General features: G+C 34.8%; 1 pseudogene across 1 annotated transcript; it reads right to left on the bottom strand.

The window, feature by feature from the left end:
- Positions 1 to 4,003: 4,003 nt before the first annotated feature.
- Positions 4,004 to 9,358, bottom strand: LOC104703239 (beta-amyrin synthase 1-like; annotated as a pseudogene). Its single transcript, XR_015561365.1, has 17 exons — positions 9,056 to 9,358; positions 7,692 to 7,877; positions 7,430 to 7,519; positions 7,145 to 7,319; positions 6,947 to 7,054; positions 6,651 to 6,817; positions 6,384 to 6,575; positions 6,179 to 6,292; positions 5,983 to 6,102; positions 5,769 to 5,891; positions 5,586 to 5,683; positions 5,450 to 5,506; positions 5,157 to 5,347; positions 4,900 to 5,077; positions 4,723 to 4,803; positions 4,557 to 4,640; positions 4,004 to 4,465 (listed from the first exon to the last, which is right to left on the bottom strand). The product of XR_015561365.1 is annotated as a beta-amyrin synthase 1-like (transcript).
- Positions 9,359 to 15,555: the final 6,197 nt, after the last annotated feature.

Below are 15,555 nucleotides of genomic sequence, written 5' to 3'. Positions count from 1 at the left end.
AGTATATCCAACGCTCATATTCACAACCGAACATTTGAAACCCAAAGCGTTTACAACCATACTTAATCGTAGGGCTTTAAATGCATTCATTGTTTCTAAGACCCAGGTTTCTAGCTTGTACACAACTCTCTAGATAATTTTTGTAAAATAGATTATTCTTCATATACTCATCACGAGTCACGTCGCGTATAAATCGCTTTCCGAAAAGAGGTGGGTGAGGTCAAAATAATAAAGGTATGGAAGTTTACAAAAGTAATACAGGTATGGGGGTTCAGTAACAGATCAATTTTTCTTATCGTTCAATATGTTGAACGAGATGATAGATTTAACTATATATCGATCGTCTATGGTATCTAGAGACGGTACGTGCTGGCGCAAGGCTGGACACACAAATTATACAAACACTTGCGAAACGTCTTTATGGGCTTTGGCTGATAAGTGAAAATGCTTCGCTTCTGTTCTATGAATTAAAAAAAAAAATATCACATGGAGAGATTAAGTTGCTTGACAAATCACCAACCATCTCCTACTTATTATAAGGTAAAGGTTGATCGACTTACAAAACAACACCATGCATGCAAACTAGCTACCGCTGAAACTGAAACGTTACATATACTGTATATTCTTTTTGTTTATTTTTGTTCTCAATTTCTCATGGTCAGCAAAACGTGACATTATATTCAAGAAGACCATTGAATCGAAGTCATTTATTTGTTTATTGGGGCTCACATTTTGTTACAGTAGTAGTATCCCTATATATTAAAAGAAAAACATTTTGGTAAACAAGCTGATTTGTCAAAATTACAAAGCTCAAGACATTTTTTATCAAATAACTTTCAAAACATCAACTTATTTACAAAAGATTGCCATTATTTATACTATTAATTAGTGAGTACACTTACAGCTAAAAAAAAACATAATATATATCCATGTTGCCAAACATACCCACTTACTTACATAATAAAAAAAAATCCCTATAACAATGGTAACAACTATTAAAGAAATAAATGATTAACTTTTTTATAATTGGTTCTAGATTTCGTATATATTATTTGATATTGATATAAAACATAAATAATTAATTTTGAATATATTAAGTTTTCCAAATATTTTTCTAAATTAAATATTAAACTAATGATTTTCTCCTTAAATTTAATTAGAACATACCGTCACTATAAAAAAAACTAAAGCCAACAAGATTATAAAATGAAATTTAAAATATTATAATAAAGACGAAATTATTTCTATTAATAATTCCTTGAATTTATGTAGTTATTAAATTTTTATAAAATAATAAGAGATTTCCGCAATTAATAACATACCAAAAATGTAACTTATTATTTAACAAGATTTCCATAACAAATGAATCTAATTAATTTCGAATAGTAGTTATGAAAATAACTTAACTTAAATTTAAATAGATGATATATTTTAAGAAATCTTGAAATAAAATCAGTATTTATTTACCATATTTCTAAAATTTAGGGATTATTTCTAAAACTAACCTTATATATTTACTCTCATTGGTTTAATAGGAAAATCTAGAATTACACATACTAAATAAATAATTCTAATTCTTGACATGTTCTATTAAAGATTAAAATACATTTAATTTTTTCAAATAAATCTTACTATTTTCAATTGAACTAGCTTAAGTTAAAAAAAAAAATAAAAAAATACATAAAATATGTTCTATAACAGTTAAAATAATAAAAAATTACATAATCTAATATAGGTGAAACATATATAAAATAGTAAGAACAAAGAAGTCAATTAATTTTGTAATATTTTTATTAAAATATATGATATATAGATATACTATGAATTATATTTATGTTTATTTCATACGGGAGTTCGAGAATTTATGATTTCGTCTGGTCCCCTCCCGTTTTCAATTGGAAATTTGTTCCATATCCGGAATGTCCCATATTGGGAATGCTTTCTGTTATTACAAAACGAAAAGAGAGTTACGGCCATCCCTAAATATTTGTATATGTTTCAAACGGGTTTTCATCTCTGTTAGCGGTTATATATCCAATTTGATAGTTCACAAATTCAATACAATTTAACCAATCCTTTATTTGATTTAGTTTGTTACCACTCCAACCGTTATGTTGTTCCAAATTTTAAGATACCGGTGAAATCATTATTATTTTATTTTTTCAAACATTAATAAACCAAACAAAATATCAAACTAGAATCTCAATTAGTATAAGTTTGATTATATTTACAAAATTAATTTTGTTTATAAACATAACCCCGCACGTACGTGCGGATCCGAACCTAGTATGATTTTAAACAAAGTTTGGAAGATGAGTCAATCCATATTGATTGATTTTTAACTTTTTTCCTTTAATATAGTAGATTCCAAAATATCAGATTTCCAAAAATGAGTAATTTCGGTAAATGTTCAATCGAATAATCTTTGATTTAGGATGATTTTAAGAAACGGTGGATTCAAGAATGATTTTAATATATTTAAGACAATCATCAATCCAGCTAATTAGGGGAAGTTGTAATTGTAATCTTCTTAAAAAGATCATCCCAAAATCAATGATTGGAAAATATAGTTCGGGTTTAGCTAGCTATAGTGTTTTCTGAAAATTCCAATATCCTGTCGAAATCGAATTACCGCACCTCGAGCCGTCGATGGCGTTCATGAGTGACTCATGACGAGGACGCGATGACTTGGACTTTGAACGCTAGCGATGGAGATGTGAAGTCGTCGGAGGCGAGGAGGATTCTAGCTAGGCTGCTGCAACGGCCAGCGGAGAAAACATCCTTATTCAAAGCGGAGGGCTTCCATGCGTTCAAAGCCGTGGCCAGCCATATCACATGCTCAGATCATTTGTAAAGACGAGGAGGAGATGATTCTCGCCCACGAGCAACTTATTCGCTTCTTGGACGAAATGGCTCGTGATAAGTCGACTTTGAACGTCAGCCATATGAGATGCCAAGGCGGAGGCAAAAAGGCAATGATTTTACAACAGCCACTAACGGCTAATTAAAGGAGGAGTCCAAATCAAATGACCTTGAGTAACTCATGATTTTGAACCCCATAATACATCTATGTATTGACTTCTCTTGACCCTATCTAGCTAGGGTTTACGCTTAACGTTGGCACGGCTCTTTTTGAGTAAGAAAAGTATTCTCGTTTGTTAACCAAGAAGCAAACTTTATACTAGATCCCAGTAAATAGAGCACTAAACATTATTTTATTTCCAAATCTAGCACAGCATTTTCTAAAATTCCAAAATATAGCACTATGTTTCAAAATTAAACCCAAAATTCAAAATATAAAATCATATTTTCTCAAAATTATATCCGAAATTTAAAATTAAAAACTAAATCTAAAAAAAAATTAATTTAAAATATTTTAATTGTGTTAAATAGTGATATTTTTGAAAATTTGTGGAATGTATATTATTTTTGTCTATAAAATATGTTTTAGTGCTATTTTAGAGTGCATTGTACTATAATTAAACAAGAACAAGAGAAATGTCTGGTAAAAAGAAATATGTGGCGGGACTTGATATGAAAGCTGAAGTCAATCCAAACCGATTGAATTCACTTATCTACAGACACTTCAAGTAAAGTCATCAAGGCTTCACACTTAAACACTAATCCGCTGCGGCTGAGCTAAGGCTTAGGCAAAAGTGACACGAGGGGCAGTAAACTTTAGAAATCGTAAAAACAAAAATATGAAATATAAAACCTTTCTTTTTCTGCATGCCTAAATATACAATTTGCTAAAGATTAATGATAACAATTTGCCTATATCATGTACACTATATAGAAGAAAATAATCGAAACTTCAAATGACAGAAAATATCCAAAAACTCAGCTCTAAATAAGACATTACAAGTATATTACGATTTAACCTTCAATTCCCAAAAAATTTCAAGTTTACCCTCGTCGTCTAAAGGAAATTATCCAAAAGTTAAATTATACTTTGATTTAAGCAATAAATAAAACTTCAAAACGAATTATGTATGCGTGGACGTGCTTGTAAATCATATTCAATTTTCTCATATTTCTCTTCTTTTTCCCACATTATTTATGCATACAATATGCCAAATTTTTAGATTAATAATTAAGATCTCTTGAGAATGTGGAAGTTGAAGATAGCAAATAGAAACAAAGAGCCCTACTTGTTCATCAGCAACTTCCTCGGACGGCAGACATGGGAGTTTGATTCGGACGCCGGCACAGAGGAGAGCTGCCGTCGAAGAAGCTCGATGGAAATATTTTGATGATCGTTTCGTGGTTAGAGCAAGCAGTGATCTCATTATACATTTTTTTCTTCTTCTTGTGTTCATATATAAACTAAATGAAACAAACTCTATAGATGCTGATGAGTAACGAACGCAGCCTTTCGGTACTCAGCAAGTGCCCACAATGGGAATGTGTTTCTGTAAGTAGCATAGTGTGTCAAGCAATTTTTCATGAACACTCCTACTATTTCCTGCAAATGCGATAATAACATTCTTTCAATCAAATATGTACTATGATAACATATATAATCTAAATTTCTAGCAAAGAGGATGATGTCAAACCTGTTGTGGGAAATCTCCATTTTCCATTTGCGAATTGATGATAAGTTTCGCAGCACGGTGAAGAGGTATTGGATCTCTCTCAGCCTGTTTTCTTTTATAGATTAAAACAAAGAAATTTCATTGAATTTATCGAAAAAGAAGTGGATGCAAAATGAAATATTTGAACCTGTCCAGCGTTGATCAAGCCCATCATTGCCCAAGCGGTTTGCACCAGGTTCGAACTTTTCCCTTCTGAAGGTATGTATCTCTACACATACATCATGTTAACAAGACAAACACTTGTCCGATAATTTTGGTGAAATTTACAGTATGTACTAATTAAAGTCTTGATCCCCGTAAATACCTGTTCAGGGCATGACAAATAGCTTTCCCCCCAACCTCCGTCATCTTTCTGTGTTGTGAGCAAAAATTCAACACCTTTACGAATAGCTTGGCTATTTTGATACGTTTTACCAGCGGCTGCTAGGCCGCCAAGACCAAACCATGTCGCGTAAATGAAACAAACACCCCAAAATCCGTACCTATACTCGAAAACACATTATTTTGTTAGGCTTCTTCTGAACCATATGCCTGAGCTGTGTTAAAAGTAATATACTGTACCATGAACCATCTGGCCTTTGTTCGTTTTCTAGGAATTGCACTGCTTTCTCTATGGACCTGCTGATCTCTTTTGTCTTGTGATCCGGATAGAGTTGCTTAAACAGAACCAGAGCTTTCATAACAGATGAGGTACATTCCACATACTCACGCTCAACCACAAGATTAGCCAGAAATTCTGTGGGATTGAGCAACTGAAACACCATTTACAAAGGTTCAACATCAGATCATCTTTTCCTACGAACTTCTAAACTTGCACAAAATATGCGAGCATCCTTGTGTCTTTCAGCACTTACTTCAATCCATTCATATGCACGGACAGGCTCCCATGCAGTCATACCTCCCTTATCACTCTACATTTAGATGAAGTCATGGGTTGTAAATTTTATCAAGAGCCAATACTTTTTTGGGACATTAGATAATCACCCTAACCTGAAAAGACAGCAAGAGATTAACAGAATCGTATAGTTGTTCCGGATCTATTTTCTGGCCAACAACCTCAGCTGGCATATGGATAGCAGCAGACAACACTACAACACAAAAGAAGTACTTTGAGGCATAACTCTCGAGGAACCTACGGCTAACTTGTTTTGCATCAGTGACTGGTTGGATTACCTTGAAAGCTTCAGCTGTACAATCTGAAACTTGCCATCCATGATCTCGATCAGATAAAGTCCATGCTCCTTTGGAAATGTGGCGGTACATGCTCTCATAGTCACCCGAAGGGTTTTCTCTAATCTGCAATGTTCTTTGATTTAAGAAAACACATCCACCTGTTCTTTAGAGCAATTCGAGAAAACACTACTATAATAAGAAAAGGATATCAAACCTGAGATTTCTTAATGTAATCATGTCCTTTCTTGAGTACATCACCGGTTTCATCAGAGAGATCACTAGCAAGTATAGCTTGAACCGCAAACCCTGTATCCCATAGTTGACTTCCAAAGCTCTGCATAAAGTTAGAGTTCATAAGAAATTCTCATTGCTAGACTACACCTAATATCTGGTTTTCAATCCTTTGGTACCTGCATTTTCATCCCATCTTCGGCGACCCACATGTAATCTGGAATTCGAGCAAGATGCTTCTTGAAGTAGTCGCCATTCGGGTTTTCAATCCAGCAAGCAAGCATGCACAATACCTAAAAAACAAAAGTTTTAGAATTCTAGCATACGATAGTGAGAAAGTTATGCATAATTTTATACAGGGCCACTCAACGACCAACGTTTTACCTTCTCAACACATCCGATGGTGATATAATGACTGTTCTCGTCTTCGTAATGTATGTGTTTCATTGCTCGCCGAAGAGCTCTTTCTCTGACAAGCTTGTTTAACGGCCAACGGGTAAGGAATGGCTCCACAAAGAGGTAAAGAGCGTCCCATACCAAATCTTGAACTAAAGGATGTGGGAAATACATGTCTTCCTGCGAGAAGAACGATGTAATGTTTATGTTATCGTGACATATAAATATCAAGATAAAAGAAATAGCCAACCATACCTTTGCGTATAGACGCCGCGTCTTATTCCAGTTGATAGATTCGTAAGGTTGTAAATGGAGTTCTTCACGCAGTTGCAGAATAAGAGGTGTTATTGGACCAACAAACCTCTTGCCATAGAGATATGACATGGGCATGTAAACCATCCGGCAATAGCACAAAACTTTGCCTATAGATGTGTTTTAGTGCAAGAGGAAACATCAAAAACCAAAATATCAGCAGATAGGAAATAACTACTTCAAAATGAGCCAATTCGTAAGATCTCGACAAACAAAGAAAAAGGAAACAGACAACGAACCTAAGTGTATTGGAAGGAAATAAGGTAGCAACCAGATCTCGGGAGGCATAGGATTGGTTCCAGACCAATCATAGATTCCGAGTATCTGCAAACAAAACAAATCAAAAGCTGATTGTAGCAGGTAATCTATTAGTTAAAACAAGGAGGATATGGTCACAAAAGCTGATTGTAGCAGGTAATCTATTAGTTAAAACAAGGAGGGAATATAAGTCACACCGCCACGGTCAAGAATCCATTCCCTGGCTCGTTTGCACGCGTTATCTTGTCCTCTGTCGGGACCTTCTCCGAGGAGACGCAAGCAAATGTAATTGAGTGCCGTGCAGAACATCATGCTCTTGCTCTCAATGTGTAATCCCCATCCACCTTCTTCGTTCTGAAAATTACACAGTTACTCCTGTGAGAATCTCACTTGTCAAGGCTCTTCTTTACAAAAAAAAAAAAAAAAAAAAAAAGAAAAACAGAGTCATCATCAACTGAGAGTACCTGGTGACAATAGATATGTCGAAGCATCTCTTTGCGATGTTCTGCATCAAATATCTCCTCAAGGTGTCCTGTGATATACAAACAAAATACCTGCAGCCAAAAAAGTTACTCAGTTTCATTGATTCCTCCTTGGTCGTTATCCCTTTAATTTCTCACGGAATAGAAACCCTAAATCTCTGAATCTAACCCTAATTGAGTATCCTCCGATAGACATAGAGTAATAATTGAAAGGGAAAACGAAGAAGAAGAAGAAGAAACATACCAAAGGAGGGAGGAAGAAGAGAGGTCCGGTGATTTCTCCAGGCCAGTGACCATCGGAAGCCTGCAAAGCCGAGAAGAAAGAGACTCCTCTCCGTAACGCATCCGTCGCTTTCTGATGAGTTATGCCTTCGCCGTCGTCAATCTTCACCGGCGGTATCACTTGCTCGAATTTCGCCTTTTTAAAAAACTGTGCGGTACAACAAAGTACAGTACCAGTCAAAATCAGCGTTGGAAAAAAGGAATAAAAAAAGCACGGTATGAGTAATGGCATATGGCCCATTAACGTTTAGGGCCCATTAACTCTTTTCGGTCGATTTGAATTAATTTGGTTTTCCTAGAGCCATAATAATCAATTATGAATTGTTTCTGTGTTTCTTTTATAAAGAGAGATCTGATTAGTTCTGTTCCGAATGATTTGCCTAAGATCGAAGATTTTATTAATTTTTAGAACAAAAAGAATGAACAGTTACATATTTTCTATAAGAAAACAAAGTTTTCGTGTTTTGTTCAATTGATCTTATAGCTTAATGTGGATTGTTGGTCTAAATTCACGAAGTCATGAAGAGACTCCAAGTGGTATAGAGGGTTCAAAAGAAAAGGGAAAATAAGAAGAGATAATAGTTTCTAGATAGAGTAGAAGGTTCACTTTATGAACAAGATCAGAGGAACGATTGATATCTCTTTGGGTCGTCTCTCTCAGTGACATCACATTGTCGAGCCCGTACGAGCTGCAGAAACAGAGCACGCGATGGGTTCACCAGTCAAGCTGCCTACAAGATTGCTTCAAATCAGGACCGTGATTGAAGCTGCTTCACCTGACTTGTGTAAGAGCCAAGCACAATTTGTCGGGTGAGTCTAGATCCTTCTCTTTGAGCCTATAAAAGAGTTGGACTGTATCTTGTAGATGAGGTGAGGTGAGGTGAATAAGTTTGTAAGAGAGAGAGAAAAGTTGTAAAGAACCCTAAAGGCTCAAGCTTGAGCAAAGTCTTAGTGGATTTCCGAGAACCTCTCGGCCAGACGTAGCGACCTATTCAGGGTCGTGAACTGGATAAATTTGCTGTGTGTTCTTTACTGTCTTTTTTTTTTAAGCTTTTACTTACAAACAAGAGAATAGAACAAGAGAGTTGAGAGAGCTAATCCTAAGTTACAAGATTTAAGATCTCACTAAGTGTTCTTAAATCCTCACGCTTAATTTTTTCTTTCATGCATAGAGAGCATCATACTGAAATTATCAACACGAATCATTTAATGTTTCCTAAACGACACTGTTAAATAACACTAGCTCAGTTTTCCTTTACGATTTTAGGGCATTTTGTAATGATAAAACAAATAAACCTCACTGGTGAATAAATAAATAAAACTCACTTGCATTCGCCACAAGAGGTCACTGCAACCTTTAACACGAGAACGGTTGTCTACAAATTTCCGACGAGCTTCTTCTACTGCTGTTCGTTCCTCCGGCGTGCCCGCTTTGGGATCAAACTCCCATGTTTGACGTCCGACGAAGTTGTTGCTGCTGAACAAGTAAGGATCTTCTCCATTTCCCTCTCCTATCTTCAGTCTCCACATAACGAAATAGCAGATCTCAATATACTCGCAAAAAAAACAAAAACTCAGCAAACACGTCGTGTAATAAATAATATGGCGGACCACTTGTCCAGTTATTGCAACTAGCTCACTATACGTGTCTATACCTTTCAATCACTTATTTTGTGATTTCGCGAGGGAGTCTAGAGACCACTCAAATGATGGCAACAAAAAAAAAAAAAAAAAAAAAAAAAAAAAAAGCCTAAAAAGAGAGACCACTCAAATAGATGAATCTTCGTTGTTTTTACAACAAATCACGATCATCGAAACTTTTTTTCTGTTTTGCTAGAATCAGTTTACAGATATTAGCAGATCTTTTATACAGAGACAAAGATGACACTGTAGTTTTGATTTTTGGTCTATGACTTTAAACTGTGTTCGACGTAGTGATTAAATCGTCACTTGTTTTAAACCGTATTTTATGTGAAATCGATCCCAAGCTAGTGTTGCAACACAAATGACCATTATTAAAAGGAACCTAATTTCAACTTTTTAAAAATATTGAATACAAGTAATTGAAGTTAAATCATTAAAAGATAACCATAAATTTTTTATGGTTAGGTCGGTCGTAAAATGATTAAAAGATAGACATTTAGTATTTACAAACAATTATTAAAAAAAATCGTAATATATATCATAACATGTTATTTAAAAGCAGCTCGCCCTAATTTTCTCCCACCTCTTTCCTCTCCAAAAAAAAACCCATCGCCATTTTTGTTTTCCGGCCAACGTCCGGTAGCTTTATAGCTCCGGCGTTGTGCTTCCTTTATCTTTTATTTGTGTTTTTTTTCTTGTGTATCTCTCTCTCTTGGTATCGATTGGTTTCTTTTGCTGTTTCGGAGGAGTCTCGCCTTTCCATTGAAGATCCAGATCTGGTTGTGGTGAAGCTCGGTGGTGTATATCCGAGGATTTTCTTCTTATGGAGAGGGTCGTTTGATTCTCTGACTGGTAATCGATGTCAATTTCATCAAGTTAAGTGTGTCTGGTATATCCCATGTTTGCTTGATGGTGGCTTTAGTTTTTAGCGGGTTAGTGTGGTGTGACTATGGTTTCATTTAGGATTGTTTGTTTTATGTGAGGCGTAAACCGATGGATATGGCTCTGTTGTTGAGTTTGAAATTGGATATTTGCTCTACCTCTCCTTCAAGTCCTCTTGCTGGTTGTTGTTGTGTGTTTGCTCTAGATTCGTTCTTGGTGTGAGCCATTTGGAGGGATTTTGTTGCTCAGTCACCTACTAGCCTCTCTTTGAGTTTTCTTTGGAATCTTTGGAGTCAGGTTTTAGTCAAAACAGCGGAATCGGTCTCTAGTTCTTCTCTTGCAAGGACGTCACCAGTTTTATGTCTGTAGGTGGCTGAAATTGTGGTCGACGAGTGTCCGCGTGTAAGAACAGTTGATCTTGCGTGGTTTGTCTCCGGTCAATATCAAAGTTTTTTCTTTGTCCCTAGGGTTTTATGCTCTTTCCATCTGGCTAGTGAGGTGCTATGGGAGTTGTATTTGTGTCTTTGGTCGCGTTGGTATCTTGCTTTCCTCCCTGTCGGTTTGCTTCTGGTTTGGCTTCGGTGTGAGGCTATCCGGCTTTATTGGTGCTTCCGACGTTTAATGGTTCTATAAGGAAGCTTTGTGAGAGTCTCTCATGCCATTGTTCAATTATAGGACTTAGTTTTCAGTTTTCCAAGACTTTGCTTGTTAGATTTGTGTTTTGCTTTTGCTTTTAGTATGTATCCTCGTTTCTTGGGGCTTGTTTCCCTCTTTTGGGCTAAAGACCGCGGGACATTCAGTAGTCCGTCGCCTTATGACTGCGAGGACATCTAGTTGTCCGTCGCCTCTTGTAATGTTAACTTGGGATCTCTCTTTGGATTAAATAATAAAATTAATTTGACAAAAAAAAAATCATAACATGTTATTTTAAAATGATATCTTACATCTCAACTTGATCGTATCGTACATTTAAACTTCATAATCTTATTACATAAAATTGAATTTTGAAAGTTAGTCATTAATAAGATTTTGACATGTGTCAAGTTATCAATTTTAGATTTTGACATGTGTAAAAGTTAATATATAATAGGAGGTTTTTGATTACAACAAAAATAAAATATTTTGTTTTAAAAAATATATTTAGTGTAAAAAAATAATTATCAAAAATTACAGAATTTATAAAAAAAATACAAAGTTTTTCTAAATAATTATAATGAGATTATATATATATATATTTCATAAAATTCAAAATTATAATATAATTTACTTATTTTTAATTTTAAGTTATTAATTCTACAAAAAATAGAAAAATGAATTAAGAAAAATATATAGTTAATTATTAATTCTAAATTTTGTAAATACTTCTATATAAACATAGATCGTCTCATATTTAAATAATTTATTAAAGAACACTGCTTTCAACTTTGTTTAATTGGGAAATTTTTTAAAATGGAAAGGTAAATTTTTCTTTTTTTTTTAACCAAAATTTTCTCGTACTCTCTCCTTTTCAGTTAGGAATAGGTAAGATTAATATGTTGACCAAAAAAAAGATAATCCTATTTTTCGGTCAAAAGTCCTAAGAGAACTTTATGATTAGGTCTCTCATGAAGAAAAAAGAAAAAAAAACAACTTCATGATTAGTGACTTTCCTGGAATTGATTGTCGGAACTGTGCAATTGAGGACAAAACACAAGAAAAAATCATTTGTTGATTTGTAGGATCGGTAAACAAGTTTTTAAAGCCTTCCAGATGGAAAATCGGCCATCGAATATGGGTGGGTCCACGGACCGGGGATAGATGTAGGGCCACTTAGGAAGGTGGGCCTATGGACTGAGAGTGGACATGGGCTCATTGGCGGTTGAAGCGTTACAGAGACAGGGCTATATCATGGTGTGTCAAAGACAGTTCCACGAATATATTGAGAAATTTAACATTTGTTACTATCAAAAGATTTTGTGATGCTAGAAAAAGGTTTTTACTTTCATTGGTTGTTGAAGCAAGCCATTTTGAGATAGCAAAAAGACGTGAACATGTTTCTCCACACAGGAGGAGAGCAGAGCCGAGGTTATCTCTCTAAGAGAGGAAGGTGGAGGAGGTTGGACGCAAGGTTCGGTCCATAAGGGATGATGGTGGAGCCGAGGTTTTCTCCATGGTGGTCATACATTATTGTGATGATACATCATTGATTAGTATATTATGTAATATTATTCAAAATATTTTTTGAGCCAACAATTTTAGTAATTAACGAACTATGCAGAAGTGAAAGTAAAATGGTTGGCTTAATGTGTTTATATAGACATTTTCTAGGTGGTGATAAATGAATATATTTGTAACATTGAATATATATAGGTGTAAAAAAATACACTTTTAATAGTAACATACATAAAATATTTGTAAATAGATATAAATCAGTGTATTATAACAAAAATAAAATTTATAAATAACATACAACAAATTTTAATATATTTTTGTTAAATTTAGTTTAATTTATAAAACTTTAAACCCGCACATCGGGCAGACCCTCATCTAGTTACTATATAAGTGTTGGCGATGAAAAAAGAAAAGATAAGATACAAAATACTATACAAAAGTCTACATATCCAACGGTCATATCCACAACCGAACATTTGAAATCCAAAGCGTTTATCATAGCTAGGGCTTTAAATGCATTCATTGTTTCTGATGACAATCTTAAAACCCATGTTTCTAGCTATTACACCACACTCTAAACAAATTTTGTAAAATAGATTATTCTTCATTGATACTAAAGTCACGGATAAATCTCCTTTTGTCGAACGGGTGCAGTAAAGATTAATACAGGTATGAAAGTGTAAAGGGGAAAAAAGAATAAGAGAAGATTCAAGAATTGCTGAGGCCATAAGGAATGGAAATTAGGTAATGCCTGCTGCAACGTCTGACAATGCACAATCCTTTTTGGCTGCCCTCACAGCTATATTTGTTCCTGATGACAGCAAAGGTAGCGACTCTTACCTTTGGAGAAACATTTCAAGTGTTTATGTTCCCTCTTTTTCATCCAAGGAAACGTGGGATCAAATTCGTGCTCACTCGCCTACAGTGTCTTGGTCGACTGTGGTTTGGTTCAAGGAATATGTGCCACGGTTCTCTTTTTGTTTCTTGAAGTTCAGTGACAGACAAATTATCTTTTTGATAGATTGATGAGAGTTAGAACACATAATGTGTTAAAAGGAAAAATTATATTAGACTCTCATATCTCATAGTTGTAATTGTACAAGATACATTTTCTTATATAGAGTTGAGTTTCCTAAACTAAGATAAGGATAAATGTAAATAATATATTTAGATAAATGTAGATATTCCTAAACTATATCTTCTAGATTCTTCTCAATCTTCATAATTTACATATTCTTGGGTTTGTCATCTCGACCGTCGATCTCGGTCGATCTCCGGTTCTCCATATCTCAATACCCCCCCGACAAGCTCAGACGTGGTAACACGGGTGAGATTGGACAAATCTTCAAAGTAATGGCTTTATACTCGACCATCGGGCCATCATCGACGTTTATACCCGGTCGTAGGGTTCAATGCAGCTACAATACCCAACCGTTAGGTCATCGATATTTATACCCGATCGTAGGGTCATCAACGGCGTTTATACTTGACCGTAGAGTCATCAACAGCGTTTATACTCGGCGGTAGAGTCATCAATAGCGTTTATACTCAGCCATAAAGTCAATTCCTTAGATTGTGCTCGATTAAGCAATAAACCCATAATTAGGATAAACTTGGTGAAACAGCATCACCATCAATCTTCAACACCATGGATACACGTGATGAGGCGTTATCGGCTTAACCATCATCATCAAAGAACAAATCTTATCGATTTATGTTCAATATCCAATGTTTTGTTTAAAAAAAAACTAGCAATTATGCTAGCCAAACTCACATCAACTTGGCCAATCAATGACCGAACCGATAAAACAAGCATACAACATGCTTAAGAATTATCATCACCGAACGAACCGATCATGGTTCATGTTCATATCCACCATCCACCAAAAGGAGAAGAACACGTCTCCCTCTTCTTCTTTTTTTTCTTTTTTTTTTACCAAGAGGCCCAACACCGCCGTACGTATTGGTTCATATTCAAAGTCACCATCAGCCAAATCATGGCCACGCATCAAAAGACAACACACTCACGTATGTGTGAAGACCAAATTCCAGATTTTTTTTTTTTTACAAAAATTAGAAGAAGCTTGCATAAGAAACAAACAATAATAGGTAAAAAAAATATGATTTTTTAAAAAAATAGAAAATAGATAGAACATCATAGAAGCAGAAGCAAACAAAACCCTAACTCATAAGAATAGAGATCCACATGATCTATTGCTTTGATACTATGAGATATTGGGATATGGAGAACCGGAGATCGACTAAGATCGACGGTCGAAATGACAAACCCAAGAATATGTAAATTATGAAGATTGAGAAGAATCTAGAAGATATAGTTTAGGAATATCAACATTTATCTAAATATATTATTTAAATATATCCTTATTTTAGTTTAAGAAACTCATCTCTACATAAGAGAATGTATCTTGTACAATTACAACTATGAGATATAAGAGTCTAATATAATTCTTCTTTTTAACACATTATGTGTTCTAACTCTCATCAATCTATATGGTATCAGAGCAGATTGTTTCTTGTGCCACCCCGTGGATGTTGTTCCCACATATGCCCATGCTTCAGATGGTCATGCCTGAGCATGATGGGGGTGTTAATGTAAAATATCCCACATTATAAAGATTTGAAAAGATTAACTAATATATAAAGGGTCAGGGCCTCTCCACTCATTGCCAATTGGTTTTGAGTTGGAAGCCCACAGTAAAACCCGAATTTAATACTTTTTCATTCGATTTTTAATTTTTATTATTAAATTATAAATCATTGAACGAGATGATTCAATTTATATATCGATCGAGTATGGTATTTAGTATTTACTATTAAGACACCGTGCTGAGCCTGTTGGCGCAAGGCTAAACTCAAATCATAAAAAGTAAAAAACACTTATAAAGTATCATAATCGACTTACAAAACCATGCAGGCAGATCGACTAGCTATCGCTGAAACGTTACATATTCTTTTTGTTTGTTTTTTTGGCTCTGGTCAGCGAAACATGGCATTCAAGAAGACAAGAAGTCCATTGAACCGAAGTCATTTATTTGTGCATTGGGGCTCGCATTTTTCTCCATATATGTTTAAAAACAAAGTTTGGAAGATGATGAAGTCAATCCATATTGATTGATTTTTAACTTTTT

The sequence above is a fragment of the Camelina sativa genome, chromosome 7 (genome assembly GCF_030686135.1).
Source record: "Camelina sativa cultivar CO46 ecotype springtype chromosome 7, ASM3068613v1".
NCBI lineage: Eukaryota > Viridiplantae > Streptophyta > Magnoliopsida > Brassicales > Brassicaceae > Camelina > Camelina sativa.
Note: the sequence above shows the minus strand (reverse complement) of the source record. Positions and strands in the feature narration are given on the sequence as shown.